Source organism: Mustela lutreola, chromosome 4 (genome assembly GCF_030435805.1).
Source record: "Mustela lutreola isolate mMusLut2 chromosome 4, mMusLut2.pri, whole genome shotgun sequence".
In the NCBI taxonomy this organism is placed as follows: Eukaryota; Metazoa; Chordata; class Mammalia; order Carnivora; family Mustelidae; genus Mustela; species Mustela lutreola.
The window spans coordinates 49,361,548-49,373,698 of NC_081293.1; positions in this window are offsets into that span (position 1 = coordinate 49,361,548).

Sequence of the window (12,151 nt, forward strand, 5' to 3'; positions counted from 1 at the left end):
GCACCTGCTCGCAGGGGTGTTGTGAGGGGTAAATGAGTTTGTGCCCCCAAGGAGAGGAATGCAGAGCCGTGACTGTGTCCCCCAAGCAATCAGTGCGAGCATTTCTTCCCTGTTATCGCCATGGCTCTTGATGTCATTTCTGCAGGATCCCTGCATGGCCGTGGTGCGGCTAAAATAGGTGGGGAGCGGTGGGCCATTCCCTCCTCAGCTGGTGGCCACGCTGCTCCTTTTTCTTCTACTTCAGAATGCGAGTAAGAACCAAGAGGGATGTTCTCGGAGGAATGAGCCTGAATCTCCTTTAATTTATGTTTTTTTAAAAATAATCATTCTCAAGCCTTGCTTCCCTATTATTAGTGGATTGCTTTTAAGAATAGATTCTATTCTGAGCATTGTGTCAAGTGCCCCACATCCCGTATTTAATGTAATTGTTCCAATAACACAGCAAGACAAGAGTTCGCAGCCCTCTTCTGCAGATTAAGGAAACGTGCCTCTGAGAAGAATGGTGGTTCGCTAGAGGTCATGCACCTGGCCCCTGGAGGTGTGGGTATTTAAACCATCTTGCCCAGCCCCAAAGCTCACACACAGGACCCTGTCTCCGAGGCATCATCTGCAGGAGGCTGGGCTTGTGCACCTCGGAAGCGCTGGAGGCCTGGGTCAGGCCTTTCCATTTCCTTCTCTCTCCTCTTCCTCCTCCTGAGTCAGACGGGCCTGACAGCCAGTAAGCTTCTCCTCTGCTGGCTGGTGTTTCAGCGTATTTACTTTGTGCTCCTCTGGCCTGACATGTCTCCCCAACTAGATGATAAATTCTGTGTGGTGGACATTGCGCTTTAATATCCCTCCCAGAGGGCAGGGAGCACAGCCAGCACATCTGCTCTGGGTGGAGAGGGATGGAAGGGAGCGCGCCAGTCCCTCTCCCCACCGGGCCAGTCTATGGGCCGGGATCCTGGAGCCGGCCACGTAGCCTCAGGCCTCCTCAAGGCCCCCACCTGGAGAAGCAACACTTAGTGGTGTTATCTGTAGGGTGAGTGGGAAGGAGAGAGGCCCAGGGGTGTGGCCATTCCTGAACCCTGCCTGGATGTGCCCCCAAGGGCTCCTGCTTTCCCAGGGACAGCCAGGATGGCCGTGTGGGCTCAGCTCTGCACTACTCCCAGAACTGGGCCATTCTGGGCTGGGCATCCGGGCTTCTCTGAGCCTGAGATGGCCTGAGTGCCGCCGGTACCCTGAACGTAGACCGTTAGAAATAATAGCGGGGGCCGATCACAGCCTGGGGCTGGGGATGCGTGAGGATGGGCAAGGGCCCTTGGGCTCAGGCCCCCAGTCACAAAGGGCCTCCAGCTGAGATGAGGAACACAACCTCCACATTAGGGTCTGTGTATGATGGGGGAGGTCCCCTGACAGGGCCCGCAGCACGAGGCCAGAACAGTTGCAGCTGTTAAATGTGGACGTTTAGGATGGCCCTTCGTTTCACAAGTCAGTTACTGCATTTCTTCATGTGTGTACATGCCCAGGGCCCTCAGATAATGGGAGAGGCCCGCCTGCACCCTGCTCCCCCAGCCCTGGGTCTCAGAGCCCCATTCCGCCAGCCCAGGCCCAACTGGTCTGGGACCGTAGCTTCTCCCTCACCTGTAAATGGACAGGAATAAACGAAGTGACTCCAAGTTCTCCTCTAGCTCAGTTGTTTAAAAAATAAAACGTAGAACCCTCCTCAGAGATGTGGGCCACCTTACAGCCACCTGATTTAGGCTGTCAGCCTCAGAGATGTGGGCCTACCTGATTTAGGCTACCATTCATTCATTCATTCTTTCGATATTGCCCAGCTGCTGCCGTGTGCCAGGCCCCCTACAGGCTGTCACAGGCAGGGCTGAGAAACCCAACAGGCACAGCCCACGGCCTCGGTGGGATCTGAGGTTTAGTGCAGGGAAACGCTTGAGAAGGCAGTTGCCTAGTGGGGAAGTGGCCATGAAGATCAAGGAGAGCTCCCTGGAGGAAGGGGCCCCTCAGCAGAGGCCTAGAGGTGAGGGCTGGAATTGGACACTGGGCCTCAAAAACTCTGTGTTTCAGGAGGAGGGCCTGGCTCTGTCCCCTCCCTCCTCGATCACTCCCACTGCAGGGACCCATGACCTGGGGAGGCAGCAAGTCTATTTCCATCTGTCCACGCTACAGTGTTCTGCTCAGAGGATTAAAAATCTGTTGAAAGCTATCAGCCTCCACAGGAAAAACGGATGCATAGGGGTTCGCCCCCATTAGGCCCACAACTGCAGGGATTCCATGGGTGTGGAGAGGAGCCTGGGGTTAGAGCCTGCGGATTAGACAGAAGGGGGTTGCCCCGCGGCTTTTGGGAAGTGCCTCCCTTCCTGAGCCCTGTCATTCTTTCTGCTAACTCTGAACAGGGTGGGGAGGGGGGTGGAAGAGCCTGGCAGGGTGGGCTCTGCTTTGACTTCTCCCTTTGCTCCCCCGTTGTGTGGCTCTGCTGGGTGGGCTCACTCCTCTCCACGATGTTTTTGGTGGAGACCGACAAGCTACAATGAGCACCCGCAGTGAAACACCACTTGCAGAATGCACTGGACCCGCATGGGGCATGGCATGACTGGTTTCCTTGCCCAGGATGGCAGCACGAGCTGTGCCTGGTTAGGGCAGCATCCCTGCCTTCCTCACTGGGGGGGGACTCCGATGATCTCTCTGGCAGGGGGAAGCAGCAGGATGGGCTCCCAGGCCTCCCATCTCGGGGCCACCGAGGGACTGGCCTTTCTCTCTTTGCTGGGTTGTTTCAAGGGCCTGGCAGCTGGTCTTGGCAGAGTGCTAGGAGAACAGTGGGTCTGAATAGCAGAGAGTCCCAGTCATTGCTGCCAGGCCAGCATCTCATCGTTTCAGGGTCCGTCCATGTCCCAGACTGCAGGAAGGCAGTGGGGCGCACCTTGGAGTCCGGGCGGCTGGCCTTGCAGCACTGTTACTGTCTGTGGGGAATGGGAAGAGTCCTTCAAACGACCCTCTGAACCCAGTTTGCTCTTGTAAGACAAGATGCTAATACCTCCATGACTTGGGGATGATACGGGGACAGGTGATGAGAAATGAGAGCAGTAACAATAGCGGCTCCTCACCCCTGTCTGTGAGGCCGGCTCAGTGGTCAGGGTGGCATGTCCGTGAACCAGGCATGGGACACAAGTGTGTGCTCTGTGAGCTGTCTACATACAGCAGAGCATGTGGTTACTGGGAGTGGGGGACGGACTCTGTCCTGGGCTCCCCAGGTCTGGGAGAGCCCTACAGCCACAGCCATCCCGACATTCCTGTGCAGACCTGGACAAGCCTTGATCCAATTCTGGTCCTCTGTGCTTTGTCAGTGAGGTGGTGGGGCCACGTGACCCTGAGGGTCCCTCCAGTGAAGCAGGCTGCTGGGATGGCAAGGGCAGAGGATAAAGGAGAACAAGGAGCTGGCTAGAGACGGGGAAAGATGGGACCTGGTGGACCAAGATCTGACTTCCTAAGGGACCCAAATCCCTCGGACCCTCCTTGTCAATGGCTCTTAGCCCCAAGGAGAGTGTGGCCTTTGTGTGGCGCCCAGGAGCTTTTGCAAATGAAAACACTCTCCTCCACTCGATGGTGGGCACGCACAGCTTCTGGAGTTCAGCCACAGGTGTCAGCAGCCATGAAATTGTGTGAAAGCTCCCGAAGAACCCTTAGATCCAACCAGAAAGACTTAGTAAGCGGCTCGCCTGCCCAAACCTAGGTCTAGTGACGGTTTCCTCAGGGTTTGCTATGTTACTGTTGGTTCTCACAAAATGCCCATGCAATCGTCCCCACCCACAATCTACATTTTACTTGTCTGAGGTATTTCCCATCTCCTGTCCATCTAGAGGCCTATTTAACAAACGTCCCCCACCCCACCCCACCATGCTGGGTGCATATGAAGTGCTTTCTGTGCATGGTCCCCTTGGAGAGTGGTCCCCTTGGAGAGCCCTGTGAGGTGGCATGGGTGGTATCCCTTCTCTCTACACGGGGGAAGCTGGGGCACAGAAGCGTGAGTAGCTTGTGTGAGGTCGCGCTCAGGGAGTGGCAGAGCCCAGATGCAAAACCAGGGCTGTTGGATTCCACGGAAATTTGTTATACCAAGTAAGAAGAGATTTTGGGTTTAGTTGTTTTTTTTTTAAACTGTCCCTTTATTGATCTGACACAACCAGTGTGGTTCACTGACTTCAGGTTAATGGTGATGTCCTCCCTGGGAGACTGGCAGCTCCCATTCTATTTCTTCCACTCCTGCCCTTCTGCCCCATGAATCTTGGGAAACCCAGATATCCTCATGGAGAGAGCCCCAGGCAAGTGACATGTTTGTGTCCTCCGCCTTCAGCTCAGGGCTGGCCCACCCACAGCAGGACTCAGCCCACCCAGCCCCAGCTCCTGACATGGAAGCAGACCATGGGATGAGAGAAAGACTCTGAGAACAGCAGGTGGAAATGGAAATGTTTCTTCCTGTTGGCTTTCCCCCACCCCAGGTGGCGAGGGAGGAGTGTTGGAGGGGAAGGAATAATTCCTTATAGCACCTGACGGTTGAGTGGGCTTGTTTCCTTCTCCAGACCCACAGTGATTGCCCTGTTCCTGGTCAGACAGGAAGAAGGTCCAAGGATGCTCAGAGAGCAGGTATTCCCCATGTCATGGAGACCAAACCCCTCTTTTTGGGACTCCCTCCTATCTTGCCCAAGGCTCTTCCTCTCCCAGTCTTCCAGGAACTGCGTGGTAACCCAATCACAATAAAGAACAAGAATGCTTAATAGCTCACAGCTCCCCAGAGGTGCAGAGGGGCGAGGTGGGAGTTGCATTTGGACTGCCAAGTTAAGGGAATGTCCTCTACTGGTAAAAATTTCACATTTCAATGTGTTGCCGGGCAGAGGGGTACCCAGCACTGGATGTTATTACCGCTGCTGTTCTCAAAATGTTTTGTTGCTGTTGCTTTGTTTTGTTTTGTTTTTTAGCTCTTAAGTTTAATTGACAAATGCCTATCTTCAGGCCCATACTCAGTGGAACTCCATCAGACTCACTCCCAGTTTCCTCGATCACTGTCCTCTGGGATCCCTCTACTCTGGAAATACCACCTTGGCTCTCCAGGAGTCTCTCCATTAACAAGCAAGAGCCCAACCCAAGACCCCATGCTTGGGGCATCAGTTCTAAGGGTCATCCTCTCTGAGATCCCAGGCCTCATGGGCAAAGAGGAGGGCACAGAGGTGACTTGGGGAGACCATGGCCACTGCCCTCTTTGAGGTCAGCCCCAAAGCCTGGTTTCATCCCTAACATGACACCTACAGTGTGGCAAGCCCTCTGATCCCTTAGGACACCTTCTGCTTGACCGCTGGCACAGGTGGTGTGGCCCAGCAGAGAGTGCACTGAGCTTAGAGTAGGGACACCTGGTTGTGTGGTCCATCCCTGACTTCCATCTTTCTACCATGGGATCTTGAGCAAGTTGTTTGCATTGCTGGCTTTCTGTTTCCTCCTCTACTGTAACTCTTGACCACAGTGAGAGGATCAAATGAAGTATGAGTAAAAGTACTTTACACTGAATAGGGAGGGATGTGTCTGCTGGGTGCTTCCAGTGGACAAGTAAAAGAAAGCAAAACCCACTGGCTTAGAAAATGAAGGAGATGTATTGATTCCTGTAACTGGAAAATCCAAAGCCTGGGCAGACACTAGCACTGGGATTTCCCTGGGCTTCTCTCTGCCCTGTCCTCCTTCTCCCGCAGCCGTTCCGAGGCTGGCTGTTGCGGCTGCGGGGTACACAGGTTCTCGCCATACCCACAGTAAAAGAGAGATCCTTGAGATGAAGGGCAGAATGTCCCCACATTACCCACCAGACGCGCTGCTGTATCTCACAGGTCTGAACTGGGCCACATATCTGTTATGGTCTCTGAGGGGACCTCCTTGTCTCTATCTTGAGTTACAAGAATTGTGATATGTAAAATACTACTTTTAATCTGGATAGTGTTGGAGGCCATTACCTAGGATGAGAACACGGTGGATCTTCTTCTAGAAGCCCCCAGTGAGGATAGCCTGCTCACCCAGTTGGGGTCTCCCCATGTGGGCAACCTATCAGGTGAGTAAGTCTCCCGGTTTGGAGGAGTGGAGGTGACTGGGTGCTCTCCATGGGCAGCTCTGACAGGAAGAAGAGCTGAGCTGGGCTGAGCGGGCTGAATTTATTCTTCACTAGGTTTCATTTAGAGAGTTTACTTTATTTCTCCTAGGACACAATTAAGTAAAGGGGTAGAAAGAGGTCGAAAACCACATTAATGGGTTTTCTAAGGGAAGGAAATATTAGGAAAGGGGAAGATACATTCCTCTTCCCCTCTCCCCTCAAATCTATTCCAGAACCATCCATGTGGCCAGAAGAATATTGTGCACTAATTAGCTTAGGCCTGGTTTAACTGAATTAATCAGGATGACACAGGTGCAGGGGGAGGCGTGGAATCACACCAGTTAGATTGGAACACTGTGGGGCCGGCACGGAGCTGTAGCTGAGGGAACTTCTCCCTTCCCCCACTCTGTGTGTACTAGACCATGGGAGTTTGGTACAAGAAATACTGAAAAGATAATGTTCACTTTAGTAATATATAAAATAGTAACTTAATAACTATGATTAGTGGGGTGCCTGGGTGGCTCAGTGGGTTGGAGCCTCTGCCTTCGGCTCAGGTCATGATCCCAGTGTCCTGGGATCGAGCCCCGCATCGGGCTGTCTGCTCCGCGGGGAGCCTGCTTCCTCCTCTCTCTCTCTCTGCCTGCCTCTCTTGTGATCTCTGTCTGTCAAATAAATAAATAAAATCTTTGAAAAAAAAATAACTATGATTAGTATTTATTAAAGCCAAGCACAATGACAAGCAGGTTTAATCTCAAAAATCAAATAACTGAGATTTCCACTTCCGGCCATGATGGAGGAATTATATCAGAGTAGCCCTTCTCCCATAAATAACTACAAAACTAGAAAAAAAAAAACAATTGTTTTCAGGCATTGGACAATAGCCAGCAGAGCCCTGCCATCACCCTGGCTTTCTGCCTAGAGGCATTTACTAGAAACAAGAGCAGGGAGGAAGGTCCAAGGGGGCTCAGCAGTGGAGCTAGGCAAGGAAGGTCTTGAGTGCAAGGAGGCTGAGGCATCTGGAATTTGTGGGGCAGAGTATCGAAGAGGAGAGCAGACACAGAACTCCGGAAATCTCCCAGAAGGATCCTCATGAGGTCATGAAAATGTCCTGGAATTAGATGGTGGTGATGGTTGTCCAATTTTGTGAATATATTAAAAACCAATACATTAAACGCTTTAAGAGGATGGATTTTATGATACATGAATTATACCTCAATTAAAAAAAAAATTGAGGGGTGGCAAAGAGGATCCCCTTAATCTTTGAATACCAAGCTGGTTGTGTGTAGGGTAAGACCCTAGAAGAACAAAGAACAATATGGAGGTACAACAAAACAAGTTGCTGAATAACTACTAGATCATGTACAAGGTTAGAAGACTTGAGTTCAGACCAACCAGAACAGAAAAACCTCGGTGAACACTGGGAGCTCTTACAAGGGATGTCACAAAGATATCTTAGATAGCAAAGGCTATCCTAGATGTACTTTGACAGACTTTACAAAAATTCTTTTGAAAGTACCAAGCAGATCCACAAGTGACTGTCAAAACAAAATAATATTTTTATTTTATTTTATTTTTTTTAAAAGATTTTATTTATTTATTTGACAGATAGATCACAAGCAGGCAGAGAGGCAGGCAGAGACAAGAAGGGAAGCAGGCTCCCCGCTGAGCAGAGAGCCTGATTCAGGGCTTGATCCCAGGACCCTGGGACCATGACTTGAGCCGAAGGCAGAGGCTTTAACCCACTGAGCCACCCAGGTGCCCCCAAAATAATATTTTTAAAGACAGCAAATTCCAGTACTCAAGAAAATATCATTCATAATGTCCAGCATCTAATAAAACATTCTTTAAATCAAAAGGAAAGAAAAAAACGCAGTTGATAGACCTGAAAATTGCAGAAATGGTAGAATAAGCGGGTATAGACTTGCAAAGAGCTTTCATTTGAAGAAATAAGGACGGAAAGTTTTGCAAATAGGATAAAAATGTATACCGGTATGAGAATTTCAACAATGGCAAACAGAATAAATGCAAAGTAAACCACACCAGACACTTCAGAGAATGACTTGAAAACTAATGACAGAGAGAAAAAATCTTAAAAAAGCAGCCAGAGGAAAAGAATTAACATATAGTGGAATGAAAATCAGGATGACTGTGACTTCTCATCAGAAACAGCGTAAGCCAGAGATAATGGAAAAATCTAACCAACCTTCCTTCGGTAGGCAAGGAATTGTGGCTCACATTGAGGAAGATCTGTGCCTAAGTCATTCTGCAGAGCGGAGTTAAACTCTGGTCTTTTGATTCTGAAGTCTGATTATTTCCTTCTTTTTCCCATTTTCCCCCTTTTAACTTATGACAATATCAGTAAAGTTTTTGTAAGAATTACCATGTTGATTGTAAAAAAAGAAGTAAGTAAAAATAAAGAAAAGAAGTAAGTAAAAATATCCTGAAATTCCCCCCACCCAATGATAAATCATTCATGAAGGGTAACAATGCACAAATGCACATGCATCTTTATACAATGTAACTGTCATGGCCCATACTCCATGTGACTGAGACTGTTAATTTTCTGCCAAACATAAATTCTCATCTTCTCCCTTGGTAACAGGGGCTTCGGGCATTATGCCCAGTTGTAAAATGCGCTTTCCTAGGCTCCCCGACTGACAGGAGTGGATAGGTGATGTGGCACAGTAGGGCTTCTGGCAAAGCTGCTGTGGCCCCTCCCTGGGATTCCCAGATCATAGGGATGAAGCTCCAGGAGTCCTCTTGTGGCCTTGAGGGTAGAAGCCGTCTTCCACGGATGGCCGAACAGAAGCACTGAAGGATCCGGAGCCTCTGGTGATTTCAAGAAACTGCCAGACCAGCCCAGATTGTCTGTTTCTAGCTTCTTTTATGTTACGAGAATGTAGCATGAGTCTGTTTAAGTCATTGGGCTTAAAGAAAGATGCACCCCTGTGGAGGTTTCAAGTTGACATCTATAATTTTTTTAAGTTTAAATTGTTGCAAAGAATGTAATTGACTTACTGAAACTGTTAACATTCTAAAGCTGTCACATCACTTTAAAATGTATTTAAAGAAATAAAAACTTCATACTAGTCTAATACCATCATTTAAAAAAATACATGAAAAAATACATGAGCAAATGTGGCATAGACATACAATGAATATTACACAGTCATAAAAATGTGTAATATTGATGAGATTGTGCCATTTGAGACAACATGGACGGACCTAGAGGGTATTATGCTAAGGAAGTCAGTCAGGCTGAGAAAGACAGATGCCATATGCTTCCATTCCTAAGTGGAATCTAGAACAAACAAATGAACAAAGAGCGGAATCAGACCTACAAATTCAGAGAACAAATTGATGGTTGAGAGAGGGGAGAAGGGTGAAGGTTGGAACAAAATGGGTGAAGGGAATAGGAGATACAGGCTTCCTGCTATGGCATGAATAAATCATGGGCATAAAAGGCACTGACTGCATAAGGAATGTAGTCCATGACATTGTAAGAGCAGTGTAACCAGACAGGTTGTAGTTACACTTGTGGTGAACATAATATATAAAGCTTTTTAAAAAAAGATTTTATTTATTTATTTATTTGACAGAGAGAGAGAGAGAGAGAGAGATCATAAGTGGGCAGAGAGGCAGGCCCTGGAAGGGGGTGGGGAGCAGGCTCCCTGCTGAGCAGAGAGCACGATGCAGGGCTTGAGCCCAGGATCCTGAGATCATGACCTGAGCTGAAGGCAGAGGCCCAACCCACTGAGCCACCCAGGCGCCCCTTTAATATATAAACTTGTTAAATTACTAGTGTAATGTTGTACGTCAACTGTACTCAAATAAAAAAATATCATGAGAAAAATATTGAGCAGTCATATTTTAGGTCGTTTGGCTCAGGTCATGATCCCAGGGTGCTGGGATGGAGCCCCGCTTGGGGTTCCCTGCTTGGTGGGAGGCCTGCTTCTCTCTCTCCCACTCCCCTTGCTTGTATTCCCTCTTTCGCTGCGTCTCTCTCTGTCAAATAAATAAATAAAATCTTTAAAAAATTTGGAAATTAATTTCTTAATAACATGAATTGGGCACTTAAAAATTAATTGGTTCATTTATCTAAGGGTGAGTATCATTTATCTATGGTTGAGTATTACTGTTAGAACAGGACAGGGTTCAGCTAATTTCTCTTCCTATTGATGGTTTTTGTAGAAGTAAGCACTAGGAAACCATCATTAACAGAAACAGGTAAATAGAAATAGAGTATGTTTTATTATAACATTGTCATATATTTCTTTGAACTTTTTATGAGATACATGCTAAAAATCACAATGAAATATCATAAAAAAAAAGAAAAACATTTTTGGGCGCCTGGGTGGCTCAGTGGGTTGAGCCTCTGCCTTTGACTCAGGTCATGATCTCAGGGTCCTGGGATTGAGCCCCACATTGGGCTCTCTGCTCAGCAGGGAGCCTGCTTTCCCCTCTCTCTGCCTGCCTCTCTGCCTACTTGTGATCTCTCTCTCTCACTCTGTCAAATAAATAAAATCTTTTAAAAAATGAACATTTTTAATGCTCTATCCGCTAATCCTTTGACTAAGTCCTTCTTTAGTTTTGTTGAAAGCAAAGAATTAGGAATCATTGATTTGCAAAGGATTTGCAATTCAGTCTTTAGAGGAATTCACATTCTCAATTTCTGGGAAATACATCACAAAGGCTATGTACCAAGACCTATCAAATGATTATTAATTACCCTCTCACTCCTTCTCAGGGCGACATTTGTTTAAACTGACATTCACAAAAAGAGTTGGGAAGAATCCAAACTTAAATTTCAATTTGCCCTTATCAACATAATATTTTTGATGAAATTCTTTTGTCTCAGGGCAAACGTTCAACATATATTCATCCAAACCTTGGAAAATGCCCACCAAATATCCGAGCTGGCAAAGCTAGTTCGCATTGCCAAATCAATTAGTCAAGTCAAGTCAAGTTTATTTTGAAATATGACAAACATTCAGAAAAGTCTATCATAAAGCAAAACTTTATGGGCCAATAAATAATAAAAAAGCAAACGCGTGTACTTATCACTCTGCCAGCATCTCGGAAGCCTCACCTCATGCCCCTTCCTGCAACCTCTCCCTCGGGTTCTTCTAGAGGATTCTGGGGCACCTGGCTGGCTCAGTCGGTAAAGCATGTGACTCTTGATCTCAGGTCATATAACGCCCCTATTGGGGCATAGAGATTACCTAAAAACAAAACAAACCAAAAGACTATATATGGCTTTCTCATAGAAGACCTCACTGTCTTGACTTTTATGGTAAGTATGCTCTTCTTTATCACTTTGCCATATGTGTCCTCATTCTTAAGCAATACCATTTTCCCTCATTTTGAATTTTTATAAGTAGAACCTTACTCTGTATGTTTTGAAAAGTGCATTTTAACATTGTTTGAGAAATTCATGTGTATGTGTCTATGTAGCAGGAGTGTTTTTGTTATGTAGCAGGAGCGTTTCGTTTTGGTATAGCTGACCATTGTAGGAAGTTAACCACAATATATTTGCTCATTCTGTTATTCATGGACATTTGAGTGATTTCCTGTTTGGGACTAAGAATCCCGTTGCTATGGGTGTGCATTTTCCAGCAAACGTCGAATTGCTGAACTCTAGTGTGTACCTGTCTTCCGTCACAGTGCCTAGTGCTAACCTGTTTTCCAAAGTGATCATACCAAAATTACACTTCTACTCTCAATATGAGGGTCCCCATTGCTTCCCAGCCTCAGCCACACTTGGCCTCATCAGTTCGAACAGTGTACATTGGTACACTTTGGTAACGCCTCTATATTTGTCAGCCTCTGTACCTTTGTACTTCCTGCCTGTTCTGGTGGGTATGTGGTGATATCTCACTGTGATTTTAATGTACATTTTCCCCATAATGAATGGGGCTGAGTTCCTCTTGTGAATTGTTTGTTCAAGACTCTTGCCATTTTTTCCTCTTGAACTGTTTGTTTCTTGCTGTTTTGTAGGAGTTCTTTTTATATTTTGGATGTGATCCCATCATCAAT